General features: G+C 54.0%; 1 protein-coding gene across 2 annotated transcripts in view; it reads right to left on the minus strand.

Annotated features, from left to right (window-relative positions):
* The window catches only part of Gng7 (G protein subunit gamma 7), a 59,490-nt gene that overhangs the window by 33,857 nt on the left and 3,845 nt on the right, over nucleotides 1–21,788 (minus strand). The window contains exons 1-2 of one of the 2 annotated variants that reach the window (XM_041669799.1): nucleotides 11,401–11,536; nucleotides 8,475–8,528 (exon numbers count right to left, since the gene is read on the minus strand). The gene's annotated coding sequence lies outside the window, so the exon portion shown is untranslated. Of the gene's footprint in view, nucleotides 1–8,474; nucleotides 8,529–11,400; nucleotides 11,537–21,788 lie in introns of those variants that run through there. The other variant, XM_041669798.1, reaches the window with a different exon arrangement.

Raw genomic sequence — 21,788 nt, forward strand, 5'->3', positions numbered from 1 at the left:
ACAGGAACAGGAAGGTTGCCAGGTTTCAACAAGGAAGTCTGCTTTGTGCACAGCCGGCTGCTGCGGTGGGGAGCCTGGGCCTTTGCTCAGCACTAGGGTCCCAGAGGCTGCCACACAGACTGAGAAGGTTGCCTGCCATGGTGACATCTGTCCATATGGTTTTCCTCTGAGACAGGGTTTCATGTGGCCCAGGCTGGATTTGAACTCCTCGTGCAGCGGAGGATGACCCTGAGCTGCCCTGGTTTCTGCCGTGCTGGGGTGGAACCCAGGGCTCCCCATACCAGGAGGGCACCCTCTGCCCACCGAGTGCAGGCCACAGCTCTCAATTGTCATTTTTCACATCCTGTTGATCTGGTGGATTGAGTGGTTCTCACAGCCGCAGGTGTCCTAGCTCCCAGCTGTGATGTCCACGGGGGCGGGGGGCAGGTGCACCAGACACAGAAACGAGCCGAGCCGAGCTGGGGCAAAGTTCTGTAGGCCTCGTGCCTGGAGACTGCCTTTCGTTTTCTTACTCATTTTATTGACCTTTAATTCTAGCATCAGAAAGCTAACTCTCAGAGGATTCGTCCTTAGCAGGGCTGGACCACGGCCTGAAGAAGACACAGGGTCTGGCTGTGGCTGATGCTCCAGGGACAGAGAGCCGGGGCTCCCCCAGCAAGCACAGGGCCCCAGCGTAAACCAAACACTGTCTCTCACCGGCCATCCCCATCCCAGCAGCGGGGAAGCAGAGGCAGAAGGACCTGGAATTTAGCATCATCTACAAGCCACGGGAGAAAAGCTGGGCAATGGTCGTGCAAGGGCCATGGTCATTCATTCCTTCACACCCCGCATTCAAAAGGCAGAGGCAGGCGGATCTCTGTGCGTTAGAGGTCAGCCTGGTCTACAGAGAGAGTTCCCAGACAGCCAGGGCTACACAGAGAAACCCTGTCTGGTGGGAGCAGGGTGGGGACACCCACCAAGAACTGAGCACATATTTGGGAAAAGCCCCCCATGGTAGATTCTGGGAAGGGAGCCCACAGCCAGGCTGGTGGCTCTGAGGAGCTGACAGTTCCCTGGTCACACAAGCCCCTGAGGCTTCACACCCCAGGTGCAGCTACTGAAGTGTGACCTTCTCCAGTCTTCCCACAACTGTGTGGCTAGCGGGGTGGGGGTAGGGGTGAGCGGAAGCTTGGGCACCATTGTGTTCTGAGTCTCAGCCACCGGTTGAGGGCCTGGAGAGGGAAGTAGGTATCAAGACCAGAAAAAAGTGCCGAGCAATCTACTGTCCCAGAGGCAGGGACTCCTATCTATAGCAATGTGGTTCCTAGAAGACAGAAAGCAGAGCCAAGTATGCACCAACAGATCCCACTGGTCACGTCACGGTCACAAGGAAAAGCCACGGTGACAACTGTTTATGGAGAGGCCCCGAGCGCACGGTGGCACAAGCCGGACACAGAGCCATGTACCCTGGGATCTGCTCCCGAGGTGTCACTGGAATTGTCAGATTCGGGGACAGGAAGCTGCATGGTGGGGTGGGAGAAGATGCAGTGTGTGACATGGGACAGAGCTTGGCTGTCGGGTGACAGTGGGGACAGACGTAAGGACAAGCGAGCCGGGGGCTGCCAAGCGAGACATGGTTAACATGGGAAACTACGTGTTCTGTGTACATGACGGTGGTTTGGTTTAATTTTTCAGAGCAGGGTTTCTCTGTGTAGTCCTGGCTGTCCGGGAACTCACTCTGTAGACCAGTTGGCCTTGAACTCAGAGATCCACCTGCCTCTGCCTCCCCAGCAGGCAAAATACCAATGCACATAAAATACAGTACAAATAAATAGATAAACAACCTTTTAAAAAGAGAGACAAATGGACCCTGGCTGCTGATTCAGTACCCCACACTCGTCCCCACATCCCCCGTACCCCCACACCCCTCACTCCCCCCACATTATCCAGCAGACTCCTGTGGGGTCAAAGTGAAAGGATGTACCCATTGTGGAGGCTGAGGTGGGCGTGTTTGGTTCCCAGTCTCCAGAAAGTCTCCTACCTGCTAAGTGCTACAGATAGTCGTCTATGAACCCAGCCTGCTGCAGTTATGGGGAGCCCCCTTGTGGTGAAGAGGGAGGACTGGTGGAGAGTGGGTGCCGAGTTCGAGGTGAGGAAGATGGGGGAAGCTGCTTGTGGGGACACTACCTCCACCTTCCCATACAGAGCCCAGGCTGGCATGAGGACCAAGACATTAGTGTGTCATTCTGGGGTGTATGCCATCAGCTCCAGCACTGTCCCCTGACCCAGCGCTAAACACGTCCTCTGGCGGCCGTGGCACCCACCCTCTCCGAGCCTCGGTTTCCTGGTTTCTCAGTCAGGAAGGTTGGACTTCTGGGATTTTTGTCACCATGGGACCAGGATGTTAACTGTCACTTCCTCCAAGAAGATCATCTTGAATTTCTGGTGTCTGACGGGGTGACTCCGCCTACCGGGGGTCCTGTGGGACGTCTGGGGACACATGACTGCCACACTGGAGGGGCGCCTAGCATGGAGCTGCGGAGGGTGAGGACATCCTGACCACAGTGACTGTGAGGAGCCATTCTTGCCCCAGAATGGGCGCTGTGGTACAAGGGACCCTAGGAGTCCCTAGGGGTGGCCCACGCTGCCATTCTTCCCACCTCTGAGCAAGGTGGTCAGTTTCCCTGGCTTCATGGCCCCCCTGTGTTCCCCACCCAGGCCACCCCCACACCATTCTCTGTCCTGCTGCTGCTGCTGCTGCTGTCACCTATGCCCTGCACAGCTGATTTAGCACAATGTGTCAGGGTGCTGGGGACAGGGACAGGGTGTGGCATCCCAGGAGGCTCCCAGCTGACTCAGCCTGAGGCCACATGAGATCATTACTGTCCTCTGGCATGACAGGCATGCTGTCCATACTGTCCCTAGGTCCTGGCCAGCAGGCCACGTGAAGTCGACCCCAGCCTCTCTCCACCTCGTCTGCGACCTCCCTCACTCTGCATCTTGCTTGAGATGGTCTCAGGGAATTCTGAGTTCATCGGTTAAGCTAGACTGTCTGGCCAGGGGTCCCAGGCATTCTCCTGCCTCCACCTCCCCAGTGAGGGCTGGGATCACAGGTTCCAGTGGCAGTCAGTGTTTTATACTTAGTGAGGACCATCCCCAGCCTGGCCACTAATTCCTACCTCAGGGTAACCTGGTGTAAGAGTCGGCAGCTCAGTGCAGGTCCCTTTAACCAGCACCACTCCAGCTGTGGGAGACTCTGGCTCACCGGAACCAAGCAGAGCAATGGAGTGGATAGCTGTACAGACACACTCGTACACACACGCGCACAGCCCCCACCACACTCACACAACACACACATTCACACACAGACACCCACACTCGTACACACGCATACACGCACACACTCATACACACTCATACACACACACTCATACACACACTCATACACATGCATACACGCACACACTCATACACACACACTCATACACACACACTCATACACACACTCATACACACACTCATACACACACACTCATACACACACACTCATACACACACACTCATACACACACTCATACACGCACACACTCATACACACACACTCATACACACACTCATACACACTCATACACACACACTCATACACACACACTCATACACACTCATACACACACATACTCGTACACACACGCATACAAGCACACACTCGTACACACACGCGCACAGCCCCCACCCACCACGGTCACACACACACTCATACACACACGCATACACGCACGCATACACACACACTCATACACACGCATGCACGCACACACTCGTACACACACGAATACACGCACACGCTCATACACACACGCGCACACACGAATACACACACGCACAAACACTCTAGCCTGGGCTAGGATGCAGGAGGCGTCACTTAGGCTGCAGGCTGGACCATCTGTGCTCAGTTGCTTCCCTGGGGACAATGTGGAGAAAGGGTGGGTGGCCAGGCCTCAGAAGGAGTCCTGGTGTTCAGTGAAAGGCATTTCTCCTAGAAATGGCTGCACAGCCAAGACTGGAACAAATGTTAATGTGTGGGCAGATTTCACGGGTCCATTCTACACAAAGAGTCACAGACAGCTAACAACTACGGCAAGGAGACAATGTCCTCCTGTGTGTCAAATGAGATCGGCCCCTCTGGCTGTCCTGGAATTCGCTCTGTAGACCAGACTGGCCTCGAACTCACAGAGACCCGTCTGTCTCTGCCTCACGAGTGCTGGGGTTAAAGGCTGCGCCACCACCGCCTCCTGGCAATGTAATTATATTTTAATTAAAAACATTTAAATGCACACACACACACACGTGCATGCACACACACACATGCACACACACGGCACGCATGCACACACACGCACACACACATGCGCGCACACACCCCTCTGTGCACACACACGTGCACGCACACACACGGCACGCATACACACACACACACACACACCCCTCTGTGCACACACACAGCATGCACGCACACACACCCCTCTGTGCACGCAGACACACACGCACGCATGCACGTTGGCACTCCAAGTGGAGAGATCCTTCATGCACAAAGATGAGTATTTAAAAGGGAAGGAAGGGGCTGGGGTCTGAGTTCAGAGGGCAGAGCACGGGAGTCAGACTTGGGTCCTCTGCAAGGCTACAGCGCTCAACACAGCACCCTCATGTCATGGGTCCACCCGGACGGGCTGGGGACCGATCCAGCACTCACGTTCACGACCAACTGTGACTACAGTACCAGGAAACCTGGCACCCCATTCTGGCCACCATGGGCTCTCTACACCCTTTCTCCCACACACATAAAGGTGACCTTAAATCCGGACCCACCGCTGTGGGCAGTGTCCAGCCTCTGACAGCTGCCCCACGTCCCCACCACCCCTGCCACATACATACGTGACTGTCACCCCACGTGCATTGAGTCCGTGGAGGCTGAGGCCCAGCAAACCCGGGAATGACCTATCCCTGCATCAGCACCACTCTGGGGGAAGCGGATGCTAAAAGCGGTTGCCTAACAACAACACTCGCGGCAACGGAAGGCTCTAGCTCTTTCTGGGTGGACTGGCTTTTGAAGAGAGAGCTGCTCATTAGGGCTTGGCGGGGACCAAAGGACACCGCAGAGACTAAAAGGGATGATCCTGGGATGAGGATGTAGCATAGTGGGTAGGGTGCCTGCAACTCTGTTAGCAGAGTCCTATAGCTCAGCTGCCCGGCATTCGGGAAGCCCTGGGCTCTATTTCTAGCGTGTGGTAGGTAGCACACACCTGTCATGTAGCACGTAGGAGGTGCAGACCAGAGAATCAGGAGCCCGGTGTCATTATTAGCTATATTAGGGGTATCTGAAGCTAGCCTTGGCTACATGAGACCCCATCTGGGGCCAGGTCGTTCTTGGTCAGGGTCTTCATTAGCCATTCAATAACTGACCTGAGAGGCCAGCGGTATCTTAGGGGAAGATCGTTCTCAGTGGAGATGCCCTGCTTCAGGGACCCCAGGAGACAGTGTCACCCAGCCACCTGTCCCCACTGAGGTCCTGGGACTCTACCCACATGGAAACCTGGTGACAGGACCTACCCCAGCAGGAGAGGTTTAAGCAGCATAGCGCGCCGGGTGCTGGGGACACTGTTCAGGGCTGTTCCCTGTGGGGTGCCCTTGGCTCTACGGGGCACAGCAGCTTCCACAGTCTCGGCCAACAATGCCAGGAGCACCCCAGTGTGTCACCCAGGATGCCCTGGAGGGCGGGGGTAGGATAATGGTAACACATCCTGGAAGCTGAGGCTGTGAGAAGTTTCCTGCATCCTCAGCTACATACTGGGCAAGGAGAAGGTTCTAGGCACCCTGGGCACAGCAGGAGCGCATCTGGCAAGTCTCCGGGTGAAGCCCCACAACAACACACGGGTGTGTCTGGTGTTCTGGGGGGCTGCTGGGACCTTGTGGGCCGAGCAGGATGGTCTGTCCACAGAGACCTGATAATACCACAATTCCAACAGGCCGGGAACAAACCCAGAGGGCAGTCAACCCAGACTTGTGTGTGTGTGTGTGTGTGTGTGTGTGTGTGTGTGTGTGCAAGAGCCAGAGTCTGAGCCACCTGCGCCAGGGCAGCCCCTGTCACGTGCCCGTCCTTCCCGCCCCCCGCCCGCACATTCCCAGCAGAAATGCTCCCAGACTGCAAGAAAGAAGGAACCGTGAAGAGAAAACCCTTGTGCTGGGGCCGCCCGGGGCTCTTGCTGTATGTGGATCCTCAGAGCGTCAAGACCGGAGATTGATTTTATGGAGACTGGCTTCCCTGATACCCTGCAGCCCTGTTAATCACCCCGGCCCTCAATCTCGCCTCCACCCTCTGTACTTTGGGTGGCCTAATTTTCTCAGGCATCACTTCTTCCAAGGGGATGATTGTCACCCAGCATGGCCAACAGCTGAACCTCCCACCTTCTCTTATCCAAGCTCCCCGAGAGTCCCCTGGTGCAGAACCTCACGGGCCTCTGCTGACCCCTGGTGGTCATGTGTGGTAATGGCAGGCGCTGCTACCAATCCGGAAAAAGTACAAAATGTCTCAGGAGATGGATGGCCTCCGAGTCTGAGGAACCAAGTTCAATTCCCGACCGTGGAAAGAAAGAGACCCGGCTCCTTCAAATTGTCCGCTGTCCTCCACATGTGAGCACACACATGCACGCACCCACCCACACACATGTGCAAATATAAATACATGTAATTATTTTTAGAAGGGTCCATACTGGACTGGAGGGACACTCAGTGGTTAGAGCACCATCTGCTCCTGCAAAAGACCTAGGTTCAATTGCCAGCACCCACATGGGGTTCACAACCACCTGTGACTCCATTTCTGGGGGCCCAGCGGCCCTCACACAGACAGCAAAACACCAGTGCACATAAAATAAAAATAAAGTTACTTTAAAAAAAAAAAGGATTAATCCCAGCACTCGGGAGGCAGAGGCAGGCGGATCTCTGTGTGTTCAAGACCAGCCTGGTCTACAGAGCTAGTTCCAGGACAGGCTCCAAAGCCACTGAGAAACCCTGTCTCGAAAAATCAAAAAAAAAAAAAAGGAAAGAAAAAGTCGGAAGTTAGGGAGCACCCCACTCTTCAAGGGGCTCATGAGAGAAAGACTCAAGTCAGTATTGTATCCCCACCCTCAGGACCCCGGCGTGACTGACAGGGCTGAGGCTTCTCTGTGGGGCACACAGCCCTGGGTACCCCCAGCAACCTCTGGCCGCTCCATGCCAGGGTTTCCCCAGTTATGGCCGCCACGAGCGTTCCCTGATATCACATAGGGTCCTTGACAACATAAATGCATCTTTTTAATCTTTGTTTGTTGAGACAGGGTTTCTCTGTGTCCTTCTGTGTATCTTTGGCTGACCTAGAACTCGCTTTGTAGACCAGGCTGGCCTCGAACTCACCGAGATCCGCCTGCCTCTGCCTCCCGAGTGCTGGGATTATAGGTGTCATGCCGGACTTACTTTTTAAATTTTATCTTATTTTAATTTTAGAGAGAAAGGTAGTCCAGGCTGGCCTCAAATTCACTACATGGCTGAGGCTGACCATGTTCCCTCCAGCCTCCTCCTTCCCGGTGTCAGGGGACAGGCACATGCGGTTACATTTCAAATGGTATGAGTCACACGGTCAATACAGCGCTGTCTTCTAATGTACCCCTAAATTAGGAAGAGGTACAGGCACGGGATTATACCCCGTATGTGCAGTACCTGCGGAGGCCGGAAGGTGGCGCCCGTGCTCTATAATGAGACCCTGTCTCAAACCATGGCCACGTCCGGAGACCCCCTTTCCCGACAGCGCACCCCAGCCTCAGGACCGGGAGCTAACCGGGCGGAGCGGGGTGCCGGCATGGTACGGAACAGGTGCAGAAAGCAAAGTCAACCCCCAAAACCATGACCCTGGAGATGAGGAAATGGCAGCGGGAAACGGGGTGTGAGAAATGGGGTGCGGGATAGGGTGCAGGAAACAGGTGTGTGGAAACGGGTTTGTGGGAAAGGGGGTGTAGGAAACGGGGTGCGGGATAGGGTGCAGAATATAGGGGTGTGGGAAATGGGGTGTAAAAAACGGGGTGCGGGACAGGATGCAGAAGACAGGCGTGAGAGAAACAGGGGTGGAGAGAGAGGTGCGGGATATTGGGGTGCAGGAAACAGTATGGGAAAGGGGTACGGGAGACAAAACAAAGGCTGGGAAAGGGGGTAGGAAAACAGGGGTGCAGGAAACGTAAGCATGGGAAATGGGGTACAGGAAATGGGATGTGAGAAATGGGGTGCTTGAAACGGGGTGCAGCACCAAAGCGTCTGGCAAACTCTGGGGTGGAGAGAACATGGCTGTCTGGGGCCGAGGTCACCCCACAGCACCATGGCACCCTTCCCCGTCCTTGCGGATCCTGTCCCGCAGGACTCCTCACTCCCACCCAGGCTTCAAAGCCGAACAAGGCACCGAGCACAGCACCTACCTGTACCGAGTCCACCGTCCCAGCACCGAGGTTCCAACCAGAAGCCTTCGCTCCCTGGAAGAGAAACACTGGGCGTTAATTTGGCACCGCGGGTGTCAGGTCGGGGGTTCGGCCTGCGCGGGCCGGATGGGAACAGCAATTTACCGAAAGAATGAGGCTGAGTTCATAATTCACCTACTGCGCATTTGAAAGGGAAGTGGCGGGTGGGCATGGACGGGTCAGAGACAGTCGTCTGCAGAATGGAGGCAGGGGACTGCCCATCAGAGGGTGGTGGCCAACCTCCCAGGTCCCCGTGCGCCTCTCCTGAGGGTCACACCAGGGCATTTCTAGAAAGCGTTTGTATACAGTGGGAGCTTAATAAATGCTGGACTTGACCAGCATGATTCATGGGGAAAGAAGGGCACTTCTGTGCTATTTCCCAACCTTAACCCCCCAAAGACTTATTCAGTGTGTGTGTGTGTGTGTGTGTGTGTGTGTCTCCATCTTGTGGGTTCTAGGGCTCGAACTCATAACCTCAGGCTTGACAGCAAGCTCCTTTATCTGCTGAGCCCTCTAGCCCGCCCTTACTTTATTTTATATTATGTTATTTGATTCAAGATTTCACTATATATTTGACTTCAAACTCACAATCCTCCTGCCTCTGCTAGTTCAGTGCTTGAGATCACATGCTAGGCTATAAACCCTTTTTAAAATATTATCTTTTTTTAGATTTATTTGTTATGTAGACAGTATTCTGTCTACATGTATGCCTGCAGGCCAGAAGAGGACACCAAACTCATTACAGATGACTGTGAGCCACCATGTGGGCACTGGGAATTGAACTCAGGACCTCTGGAAGAGCAGTCAGTGCTCTTATCTCCAGCCCTAAAATATTATCTTTCTCCCTCTTGAGACGGGGTCTCTTGAGCCCAGGCTGTCCTCACTCACTATGTAGCCTCAGCTGGCTTATGCGGTGCCCCGGGCCTGGTGCATGCTGGGAGAGCGCTCTACCCAAGTACCTTTCTGAGGTTTTTGGTTTTGCAAATGCAGCTGCAATCCTGGCTGCCGCCTGCAGGTGGCAGCGCCGCTGCAGGAAGCGGCTAGAATCCTGTTTGCACCGAGCCCCGGCTGGAGCAACACGTCCATCCACGGGGACGACCCCAGCCACTTCACACGAACCCAGGCAACTGAGAGTTGCACACGTGCTCACACCCAAGCTGGACACTAAGTCGTTGGAGGAGCTGAGGCGCATGCTGAGTGCAGAGGGAGAGCAGCTGGCCCCAGAAACCGGAAAGCGGGGGCAGGGGGGGGGGGGCAGAGACACACGCCTGGGGCTCATGGTGAAGGAGCAAGTCCCGAATTTTCAATAATAACTTAGGGTCCTCTTAGGGGTCTCGAGCTGGTTCCCTGAGGGAGTTGAGCAGCGTCCACTCTGTCCCGCGTCCCCAGACAGCTCTGTGGGTCCCCGAGGTCGTCCTGACTCAGTCTAGTCACAGTGACTCCAGGACCCCAACGGCCAACGGATGACCCGGGACCGACAAGGACCCTGTGACCACTTCCCATCTTTGTCACGCAAGGGCAGAGAGAGTCCACAGGGAAAAGGGGCTGGTTGGGGCAGGACACCCCGGCCATCACTGAGACAGACCCCAGTCCTTCCACGCTCCGGGCCAGACCACAGAGGGTCCCCCAGGGTGAGACACGGGGCCACAGGGAGGATGCTACACAAGACCTCAGCCACACCCACTCAACGCCCGGAGCTCGCAAGAGCCACTCTTGTTCCAGAGATCACTCGGTGTGGGAAGGAGAGGACGCTGCAGCTCTGGTTTCTGTGACCACTCAGAAAGCAGTGTCGTGATGATCCCTGTCATCCACTCTACGGGCCACCGAGGGGCACACGAGGAAACCTCTTACACACATGCGCACACTCGTGCACATGCAGATGCACGCCCATGCACATAGGCGCGCACATGCACACACTGACCAAGTGCACGCAGCGCCCTCAGAGTCCAGAAGGGATCACCAGAACCCAGAGATGATGTCACAAACACCATGGGGATGCCGGGAATCGAACCCCAGTTCCACAGTTTTAGCGCCGAATCCCCCAGTCCCAGTCAGAGCTGGTTTTAAAAAGGAATTTTTTTTGACATTAAGTTTTTAGCTGATTTCTTTAAGCCCCAACAGCCATGGCTCCAAATTTCATCTCTCTCACCAATGGCTGTGATACCCTTTGGGTCAAGGTCTCTGAAAGACAGGAACGGGCAGTGGTGGCGCTCGCCTTTAACCCCAGCACTCGGGAGGCAGAGGCAGACAGATCTCCGTGAGTTTGAGGCCAGCCCAGAACAGCAAACAAAATCCATCCCGATGCACCCTTGGACCAGGCTGCCTTACTTTTTCTCAGGGAGGCCCAGAAGAAGGGGTCCCATGATCCCAAGGTGCAGTCCAGGCTGGCCTCGAGCTCACAGTTACCCTCCTGTCTCAGTGTGACCTTGGCGTTGTCACTGTCACCTTGACATGGTATAGCCGAGTGTCCCTGCACGAGCGGCAATGCCATCTCGTGGGCTGGGATCGTGGGCGGAGCCCAGCGATTGCCTCTCTCTGCTTCCTGACTGCGGACTCGGTATGGCCACGATGGAGGGTGCTAACCGTGCAGGACAAACCCTTCCTTCCGTAGCCGTCTGTGTCAGGTGCTTGTCACAGCCATGGGCAGAGCAAGGAGAGGACCCAGCTTCCCACAGCCTGGGGACACCGTGCACCGTTTTCAGCGTGTACCCTGGGTCCTGATTATATGCGACAGAATCTCTGGCCTCCACCCGCCACATGCCAAGGACACTCTGAGTTGGGGTAGCCACACATGTCCCCAGGCATAGCCCAGTGTCCCCTGGAGGACCCAGTCACCCCTAAGTGACCCCTGTTCCTCCCTACACATCTTTCAAGGTGACAGTCATACCTCCTCCAGCGGGTCGCCGCTCCTCCGTGGGGAGCAAGTGGGTGGGACGGGCTGTCTGAGCCCCCTTCCCTTCCTACGCTGACAGGGGCACGTGGCACAGGCACCCGGTCTTCTGCAGGCTCGATATAGCAAAGCGGGGCCGTCTTTTGTGCCACATGAAGCTGTCAACCTCATCACCATAGCAACCATCTAAATATGTCACCCAGGAACACTGATTGCCAAGGAAGGGAGCAGAGGGTGACGGCTTCCTCTGCATGGGGTGCAGGGCACAGGCAAGAGAGCACAAAGCAGGCAGGGACCAGGGTGTGAGGTGACTGGACCGGAGCTGGCTCTGTCACAGCTCTGAATGGACAGGGCCAAAGGACAGCTGAGTTCAGGACTCAGAACCAACCGCTCAAGGTCTTTTATACTTTGGGTTGAACGTCTCAACACTATAGTCTAGGCTGACTTCAAACTCCTGGAAATCCTTCTGCCTCAACTCCCAGTTCTGCAGGGATGAGCATGCGCCACCATGCCCAGCTAAGGCCAGCATCACCCAGGTGGAGGCTCCCTGCCCACTTCAGGATCAGCTGGAAGGCAACTGGATCTCGTTCATGGTCAGGATGGGGTCCCCTAGGCACTGGGTACACTGTGGGTTGGGGGAACGCCCTGAACCCTACAGATTCTCAGAAAGTCGTTGGTTTCCACTAACTCCATGCCAGGAACTCCCCTGGTGTGCCATGGCCCAGTATCCAGAGGGACAGAGTCACCTGACAGTGTCACCCACCACTGATGGGGACTGGTGTGTGGAGACAGTGTGGACAGCAGGATGGTCCACTTTGGTCAAGAATAGAAACCTGCACAAGCTAATTTCCACTCAAACCTAAAGAGCCGTGGCCGCGAGATGGCTCAGAGAGTGAGGGCGCTCACCGCCAAGCCTTGGGACCCACGCGGTGGTGGAAGAAGACTGAGCGCCACAAGTTGTCCTCGGATCTTTGCACACATCAAGGCACGTGCACATACGATGCAGGAATGGAAGTTTAAAAAATATGTAAAGAGCACCTATGTCCAAAGAGATGCACGGGAGTCCACAGAGTCACCTTGCAGAGGTCCTGATTGCAAATATGGACCGCAGACCAGAGTTCAGTGCCTGGCTTATCTTCAGGGCCGCTGTAAGCTCTGTGTGCCCATCCACAGCCTGTTTCCTTTGTAGACCTAGGGTTGAACCAATGGCTTCCCCACTCACAGCAGAGCTAAACCCCAGCCCCTCACTGGGGAATTCTAGGCAGGGTTCCACCCTGACCACGCCCCCAGCCCCTCACTGGGGATTCTAGGTGGAGCTCCAACACTGAGCCCTAGGTAGAGAAGGGTAACGGAAAATATTGGGCTGCTCACAATGAGCGGATATTCTCAGACCTCCACCCAAGACTCCTTAACAGGCCCCAGTGAATCTAAACAAAGCCTGAAGAACTGTCCTCAGGGTATGAAGTCACAACAAAGCTGGCCTGACCTTGGAGTAGGACTCTAACAGGGAGCGTCTTGGGGGAGACTAAGAGATCCCAACTCCAGGAGCTCAGCCTTGCTTCACTGTGGGAGGAACAAGGGGTCACCCTAAGACCTAAGTCATGCGGACATCATTTGGGGGCACGCGGGGACTCCTCTGTTCCGGCCTCCTAAAGTAGCTTGTTCAGTCAATATATCCCAACATGTAAAATTCATTTTAAAAAGAAATGGAGCTAGTAGACATGCAATTAGCTCCAGAAGGTACTTTGAAAAGGGAGCGTTTGGTTCCCATGACAGCCTCCTAATGACACGATTATGTAAAATCCAGAAAAAAATGCTAAAAACAGAATATGCAAATTAGAGAGGGATCGGCTCAGGGAGGGGACAGGTGGGAGAGATGGTCCCCCATGTAGGGGGCTGTGCTGCAAGAAGCTTTCAGAACGTCAAGGGTGGATGTGGCAGCAGGGTGCCCTCACCCGTGAGCCACCCGTGAGCCTTGTGGAGGGTGGAGCTGGGGCTGGACTGGAAGACAACAACAGCTTTATGGGTGGAAAGTTCTAGAAAACCAGAGTGAATCAGAATGATTGAAAGAATGGAGTGCTGGCAGTACAAGCCTATAGTCTGTTTGGGTGGGGCTGAGGCAGAAGGATTGCTCTGAGTTTGAAGTCAGCTTGGGCAAGCACAGTGAGACCCTGTTTAAGAAAAACAAAACAACAATAACAAAACAACCAGCAATGAATAAGCCTGGCTAAGGAACAAGAGCAAGACCAGCCCAAGGCCAGCCTGAGCCACAGAGGGAGTCCAAGGCCAGCCAGCCTTTGTCTCAAAATAAAATGTGGAAGAGGGCCAGTGAGTTGGCTCAGCAGGTAAAGGCGCCGCTGCCAAGCCTGATGACTAAATTTCAATTTTGGGGACAGGGTCTATGTAGCCCAGGCTGGCATAGAACTCACAACATAGACCAGGTTGTCCTCAAACTCACAGAGATCCTCTGACCTCATCCTCCTGAAGTGTGCACCCCCAAACCCAGTCAATGGTAGAGTGCTTGCTTGGTGTGCACGGGGTTCAGTGCCTGGTGTGCACGGGGTTCAGTGCCTGGTGTGCACGGGGTTCAGTGCCTGGTGTGCACGGGGTTCAGTGCCTGGTGTGCACGGGGTTCAGTGCCTGGTGTTAAAAACAAACAAAATGCTTGGGGTCACTGGATTCAGTCGTGCAGATTTAAAGGAGTCAGATCAAAGCCACAGGTGAAATGTGGCCTCAGTTTGCTCCTGTCAACAAGTCCACTGAGAGGCGCACCCACCTTGTTCCTTCACCACTGTCTAGGGGAGCTGAGCAGACACAACAGGGACCTCTTGGCTCCATGACGCTGAGTGCACAGCACGGCCCTCCCTCACGAGCTCAAAGCCCCGGAGGGACTGCAAACTGTCCGCATATTGTTTTATTGAAGGGGCTGAGGCTCAGTGGGTGCCGGGCTCACCCATTACACGCAAAGCCAGATTCTCTCCCCTGCACATAAGTCAGGTGTGAGGGCACTTGCTGTCACCCTGGCACTCAGCATGGGCTCCACGGTGAGCTTGAGGCCAGCCTGGGCTACGTGACCCTGTTCTCAGACAAGTAGACCCGCTGTGGGTCCCTGTCCTCCACAGTCCTGGAGACTGGATGAGCTGTCACCAGCTCTGGGCCCGCTGTGCCTCACTCTGTAAGGTCAGCTGAACCTGCTGAGCTGGTGGCCCTGGTTCCCCGTGGCCGCCTTTCCCGACTTTCCCAGCACAAAAGGCTCTCTCATCTCCAGTCACCTTCACCTTGGCAGTGCGAACACTCTTCCTGGTTGTTCTGGGTGGGGAGTGCTGGGATCTGCAGGGTGCTGAGCTGAGTTCCCAGCCCCCACGGAGCCCAGGCCAATGACATCACCCCTCCCCCATTCATGACAACCTGAGCCTGTCTCCTTCTGAGATTTCAAGTTCTGTATTATGTTACCAAGTCACCCACGCGTGGAGACACAGGATGCAATGCTGAGGGTCGCCTTGAGGTCTGGCATAAGGAAGGGCTGGCTACCCTCTTGCCTCATCCCAGATGCTGTGGGCTCAAAGCCTTGAGCAGCAGGAAACACCTGCTGCTGTGTGTGCCCACGCACCTGCCCTTCGTGCGCCCGCCCTTCCCGCGCCTGCCCTTTGCGTTCAGCCAGCCTGATGCCTGCACAGTGACCGCAGCCTCAGCATCCAACACCCTTCTCTGGAGGTCTAAAAAAGGCTGCAGATGGCAGGGACAGAATGACCTGATCTCAGGCCATAAACTTAAGGTCAGCCCCAAGCAGAGCAGAAGGTTAGCTCAGTGGATAGCACACCGGCTAACAGACGAGCCAGGTTCGATTCCCAGCACCCACAACCATCTGTATCTGTAGTTCCCAGGGATCCAACGCCCACTACTGACCTATGCAGGTACTGCACCCAACGTGGTGCATAGACATACACATAAGCAAATATCGGTACACAAAAATAAAAGATGTGTGTATGTTATTAAAGAAGGGTTGGAGCTGGGGCTTGGCGGGTAGAGCCCCCCTTGGCATGTGCAGAGCTTGGAATTTCACCCCCTGCATGGGGCAAGGTGGCACACAGCTGTCATCAAAGCATGTTTCTCTAGTGGGACATTTGAGGCTCAGAGACTTTAAGAAGTTCATCAAAGCCACACAGCTGGGAACTGGCATAAAAAAAGGAAACGCGTGGTCAAAAGACAACTTCCAAATGGCTGTTGCTTCTCGTCCTACCTGAAGATACGCCAGCTCTTCCCCCATTTTCTTCCAGAACACAGAGAGTTGGAGGTAAGACACGTGACAACACACACGACGTCCCAGCACTCAGGAGGCTGAGTAGGAGGATCACAAGCTCAAGGCCAGCCTGAGCTACAAGAGACCCTATCTCAACCTCCTATGTTCCCCCAAAAAAAACCCAGTAGAGCCGATGGGGTGGCACATACTTTTACCCCAGCACTCAGAAGGCAGAGGCAGGCGGATCTCTGTGAGTTCGAAGCCAGCCTGGTCTACAATGCAAGTTCCAGGACAGGTTCCAAAGCTACACAGAATAAAATCCTGTCTTAAAAAAAAAAAAGTAAAAGAGAAAAGAAAAAAAAGAAAAAGAAAAATCTGTGGAATTGACTTGGTGAACTTCCCTCTAAATAGGCATCTTGACAACTCTTTCACAGTAAAATAGCATCATGTGTCATTTCTTTCTTTCTTTTTTTTTTTTTTTTTTGGTTTTTTCGAGACAGGGTTTCTCTGTGGTTTTGGAGCCTGTCCTGGAACTAGCTCTTGTAGACCAGGCTGGTCTCGAACTCACAGAGATCTGCCTGCCTCTGCCTCCCGAGTGCTGGGATTAAAGGTGTGCGCCACCACCACCCGGCATGTGTCATTTCTTAAAGCACAAGAGGACACTAGTCACACAAAATGGCTCAATTGTACAGCCTGGCAATGTGGAAAATCAGCCTGGTGTCAGTGGGTGAATCTGAGCAAGAAGAGCTGGCAGCAGCTCTAAATCCTTGTCTTCCAAAGAGATTTCAGACCTGTGTCTTGCAAGGGAAGTTTTGGGTCTCAGGTACAGCCTGTACGAGTCCCTCCCTAGAGGAGCAGACATCACCCCAGCCCAACACCTACCCAGCAACCCCAGAGAGCCCCAAACGCATCTGCTAAACCACATCTGGAGTCCTATCCCAGGAAAGCATAGCACAATAAGAAACAGATGGTTTAAATGTAGGACCTGGTGCTGCTTGTTACACAGTGTTGGCTGACTGATACACTCTCACTCCTGAGAAGCCAACCCTGAGTGGTACCCAGAATAAACAAAGAACAGCTTGCGTGTCCTGCCTCCTCAGTATGCTCACTCTTTGGGGACAGGCTTGAAAACTGAGCCATTTTGAGAATTTTGTTGGTTAGGAAATGACAAGATGCTGTTATACATACTGTGACGCGCCTTCAAAACAGAAGTGTTCTAACACATCCCTGTCTGCTTGGGTTGAGAATAGACTGTTTAAAAAGCTAGAATTTTACACATTGGGGGGGGGGGGCTGCCACACACGGAAAGTGCTGTAGAGACTGTGTCAGGCTGTGCGCAGCTGCGATCCCGTCTACACAGTCCTCAATGAACCATTCTGAGACAGAGTCACAGGAGGAAACACACCGTCCCCTCCCTCAAAACACAACGGAAACAACACATCCTCCTGGAACACAACGTGCCCGATTTAGCTCGGCATCCTCCGTTCAAAGCTGAGGGCTCCGGCTTTGCAATCCTGGCTGTGTGCAACTGCTGAGACGCGCGCGGGAACACTAGCAAGGGACCGGGCCCAAGTGGATAGCAGAGGCTGGTCTCGTGTAGCCCAGGCTGGCTCAAACTGGCTGAGAACGAGCTTGAACTTCTGATCCTTCTGCCTCCAAACCCAAGTGCTGGGCTAACTGGTCTGTGCCACCAAGTCCAGTCATAAAGAATGACTTGGAACAATGTTCACACAGCCCAGGGTGCAAACACTGGGTTAATTTAACTATCGGGAATATTTTGAGAGATACCTCAGAGGATGGAAAGGAGTCTTCACATGCTGAAGAGGTAATTAGGAGAGTCTTAAAGAGACTGACAGGAATCTGTGTAAGACAGGATAGGCAGACTGGGAAGGAGGCAGAGGCCAGACACAAGAAAAAGCCTGCAAACCACAAATAAATCATAGCAGCCACAATCTGAACATCCTGACACAGGCTAGACCCGTGCTCCACCCTGACCACGCCCCCAGCCTCCACACATCGCAACGCACACAGTTCCTCCATTCCTGCCTCCCCTGTCCCCCAGTAGATCCCGTGCACCCCAGCTCAGCCCCTTCTGACCAGCCTGCAGAGCACTAGCTGGTGCGGGTGCTGATCCTGCATAGTGGGGTTCTGGGCAACCCGAGGGAGACATGCTAAGACACAGATCTCACACGCAACTCCTCGGTCCCCAAGGACCCCTAAGTCTCTCACTTTTGAATTACTGTCAGCTCTGAAGGGAGGGACAGATCTGTGTCACCACCCCAGAGAAAACACGGCCACTTAATTACACCTCTAAACACACTGCTGGGATCCCTGGCAGAGGCCACGTTACCGTGGGGGGCATTCCAGGCCTGAGTCCAAGCCCAGGCGTGTGCATGGCATGCAGGTCTTCCTTCCAGGGTCAACAGTGAGCCTGTCCCTGAGATACTGGGGGACATCTGAGGACAGAAATGGTCCCTCTGGGGAGCTCCTGGCATGGGTGGGTGAAGGCCGGGGACACCACTAGCATGCTGCAGAGCCCAAGATGAGCACCAGGCATTTATCTGGTCAGGAGCCTTCAGTCTCACAAGGCCACCTCCCGGCCCAGAACCAGCAACCTCCCTGGAGGGCCGCCAGTCTCTACAGAAGCCCAGCTCCTGAGTGTGCCAGCACAGCCTCTGCCTGCAGCTCCCTTAATCCTGTCATTGGTTTGTCCATGTCTGAGATGGCAGTGGGGATGAAAAATAAAGATTTTTCTTCATGAAGTAGAATAAAAATTTAATAGCCATTTTAATATTTATTTATATCAATCAAAAACAAAGATTAACATATTCTATATACAATAATAATATTAATTTAAGACAAGGGCACAGTTTCACTCTGTCACGGTCCCAGAATTTCTGAAAGACTCCAGAAAATGTCCATTGGATTCCAGAACATTCCAGAAAGTTCTAGAAGATTCCACAGTATTCATTTTTCTCCTCCTCTTCTTCTTCTTTTCTTTTTTTTTTTTTTTTTTTTTTTTTTTTTTTTTTTTTTTTTGGTTTTTCGAGACAGGGTTTCTCTGTGGTTTTGGAGCCTGTCCTGGAACTAGCTCTTGTAAACCAGGCTGGTCTCGAACTCACAGAGATCCGCCTGCCTCTGCCTCCCGAGTGCTGGGATTAAAGGCGTGCGCCACCACCGCCCGGCTTCTTCTTCTTTTCTTTTTCAGACAGGGCTTCTCCATGTAGCCCTGGTTGTCCTAGTTCCGTAGACCAGGTGGGCCTCAAACTCAGAGATCCGCCTGCCTCTGCCCCCCGAGTGCAGGGATTAAAGGCATGCGCCATGAAACCCATCTTCTATTTGACTTCCTTTATATCTTGGCCCCATGGGCTCCACTTCCTCGGAGCATGGCATTCACTGATCTCAGATCTGTTTTCACTTCTCTGGGTCAGCCTCCTTTTGATGACCCCCAAGTTATCTGGTTGGACTTTTCGTCTCGAGGAGCTGAGCATTCAGTGGGCTGGGCCTCTCACTGGGCCTGGCGCCTTCCTCTTCTCCAGGCTGACTGGACATGGAGCCCCAGCGAAGGGGAGATACAGCCTCACCCAGGGTCACAGACATGGCCTTTACAGGTTTGCTGGGGATTTGAACACACTGCCAGGCAGGTGCCCTTACCCACAGCCCCCAGGACCTGCCCTGCCCACGCAGAGTCCCAGAGCAGCGAGGCTGGCTGGTCCCACAGGAGTCGGGCACGGGGCACGAAGGCCAACCACGTCGAAGGGTGAGAACTGGGTCGACAGAGATCCCGAAGCCCAGAGTTTAGAAAGAGCCTCTGACATACAGAGGAACTCCCCGAGGCCCAGAAGACCATCTGAGACATCTGTGAGTTTGACAGAGGTTAATGGCCCCTTTGGGTGCTTCCTGGGGTGTTCTCAGGCCAAGAAGGATAAAAACACTCATCTTTAGAAAAACAAAACAATAAAATTCCTGAATAGATGGTCTGGGGTAGGAGTGGGGGGTTGTCTTCCAAAACAGCTTGAAGATAGCAACCACCCAAACAGTTGAGTGAACCCACACAGCCTGGGTTCCTCATACAATGGACTATTATCAGGTGGGGGGCAGGGGGACAGGGATGACCCTATAGCCACCTGGTGTGTGCGGCTGCGGGGGGCGGGGAGGGGGATCTGAGATGTGTGGGAAGGAAATGGATTCAGTTTGGGAAATGCTCACATAAGTGCCCAAATCGCTGCCTTGTATGGGATGTGGGAGTGCAGGCCTGGGAGGTGAGGCTTCCGGGCCAGCCTGCACTACAGTTAAACAGAGTCAAGCTAACCTGGGCCAGCCTGTACTACAGTTAAACAGTGTCAAGCTAAATAAATATTTTTTTCCTGAGATAGGGTTTCACATAGCCCAGGCTGTCTGTGACTCAGTTGAAAAGCTTTTGTAGCCCAGTAAACCTCTCTGATGATGCAATAATCCAAATCAGACCAAATCAAACTAAATTAGAAAAAGCCCGGGTTTAACAGAGGCCAGCGCTCCTAGGTGGCCTGGAAGTGAAACCGGAAAACCACGTGTAAATGCCCTGTGGAAGTGGTCTTGAGCACCTTTGGGGAGGGGTCACCATTTGGCAGGCTTTCTTAGAGGTGGAGTCTGGACTGAGGCAACTCCCTGGGGACGGGGCTTGGGATAAAACTTTCCATCCAAAGATTCCAGACTCTCTGGGTATATGGATGCCAGGGGCTGGAGTAAAGCCTTAACCCAAACATTCCAGACTCTTTAGGTATAGGAGCTCTGGGGCCTGGGTGGCATTTCCACCCAAACATCACTATGTAGCCAAAGCTGGTTTTGAACTTCTGATCCCCCTGCCTCTGCCTCCCGGTGAGTCACCTCATCTGGTTTCTATGGTGCTGTGGACAGATCCCAGAGCTTTCTGCCTGCTGGGTGTGTGATGCAGCCAGAGTCCTAAGCCCTGTTTCCAAACCCAGCTCTCCACATAGAGGGGTCCCGACCCTGTTGGTCTAGTCTGGTCTCACTGAAAGCTGAGTTTGATCTGGGGGCCATCTTAAATCCAGAAGATTCTCAACTGTGGGGAGCCAACCAGAGGAGCTCATGGCATGGAGTGGGTGGAGTCCAGGGATACCCCTAGGACAGCCCCCCCAAAGCACCCTAACTCAGGATGCTAGTCACACACCCAACCACTCTGAGTGACACAGAAGAACCTGGAAAACCAGGAGGCTATGGCCACATCTTGACCTGGACAAGTAGTGCTCCAACCCAACTCTGCCTGGGCCCTGATACCCAGACCCAGTCCTGCCCTGCAGCAATGACTTTGTTGGGTCAAAAAAAAAATTTTTTTTTAATCTGAAGAGGATGGTGCTCGCCTTTAATCCCAAGACTTGGGAGGCAGAGGCAGGCGGATCTCTGAGTTCCAGGCCAGCCTGGTGTGCAGAGTGAGTTCCAGGACAGCCAGGGCTACACAGAAAAACCCTGTCTGAAGTGGGGGTTGGACTTTGGTTTGGGTTGTTAGTGCACATGTGTATGTGGTGTGTGCACACAGATGGAGCTGGAGGAGGATGCAGGCATTGTCTCCGATCCCTCTGCCTTATTTCCTTGAGCCACGAGCTCCAGAGCTCACATGGAGGCCTGCAAGCAGCAGGGGCCTGGACGTCTGTGCGGCCATGCCGGCTGTTGACGAAGGCTCTTTAGATCTGATCTTGTCCTCACGCTGTGCAGTGGTCTCGCAGCTGAGCATGTTCCAGCCCTCGGCTTTGGGTTTTCAGGCAAGATCTCACCGTGGAGCTCAGACCTGCCTCTGCCTCCCAAGTGCTGGAATGACAGGCAGCTCAGTCCCACAAACCTAGTGTGTCCCTAGGCCTGAGAGTACCAAGTCTCCAAATGCAGAGTCCTGCCTCCCACCTCTATCCACCACCCCAGGCCACATGCAACCACACACCACACACACCACAAACACACACACACATCAGAGTCACAGACACACACACATACAGAGTCACAGACACACACACATACAAAACACACATACACACACCACACACTACCACACAACCACACACACAGAATCATACACACACACCACACCACACACACCACACACACATACACACACCACACACACCACAAACACACACACATACAGAGTCACAGA

The sequence above is a fragment of the Microtus oregoni genome, unplaced genomic scaffold (assembly GCF_018167655.1).
Source record: "Microtus oregoni isolate MIOR12 unplaced genomic scaffold, Mior012 000019F_ref0000042, whole genome shotgun sequence".
Classification (NCBI taxonomy): Eukaryota; Metazoa; Chordata; class Mammalia; order Rodentia; family Cricetidae; genus Microtus; species Microtus oregoni.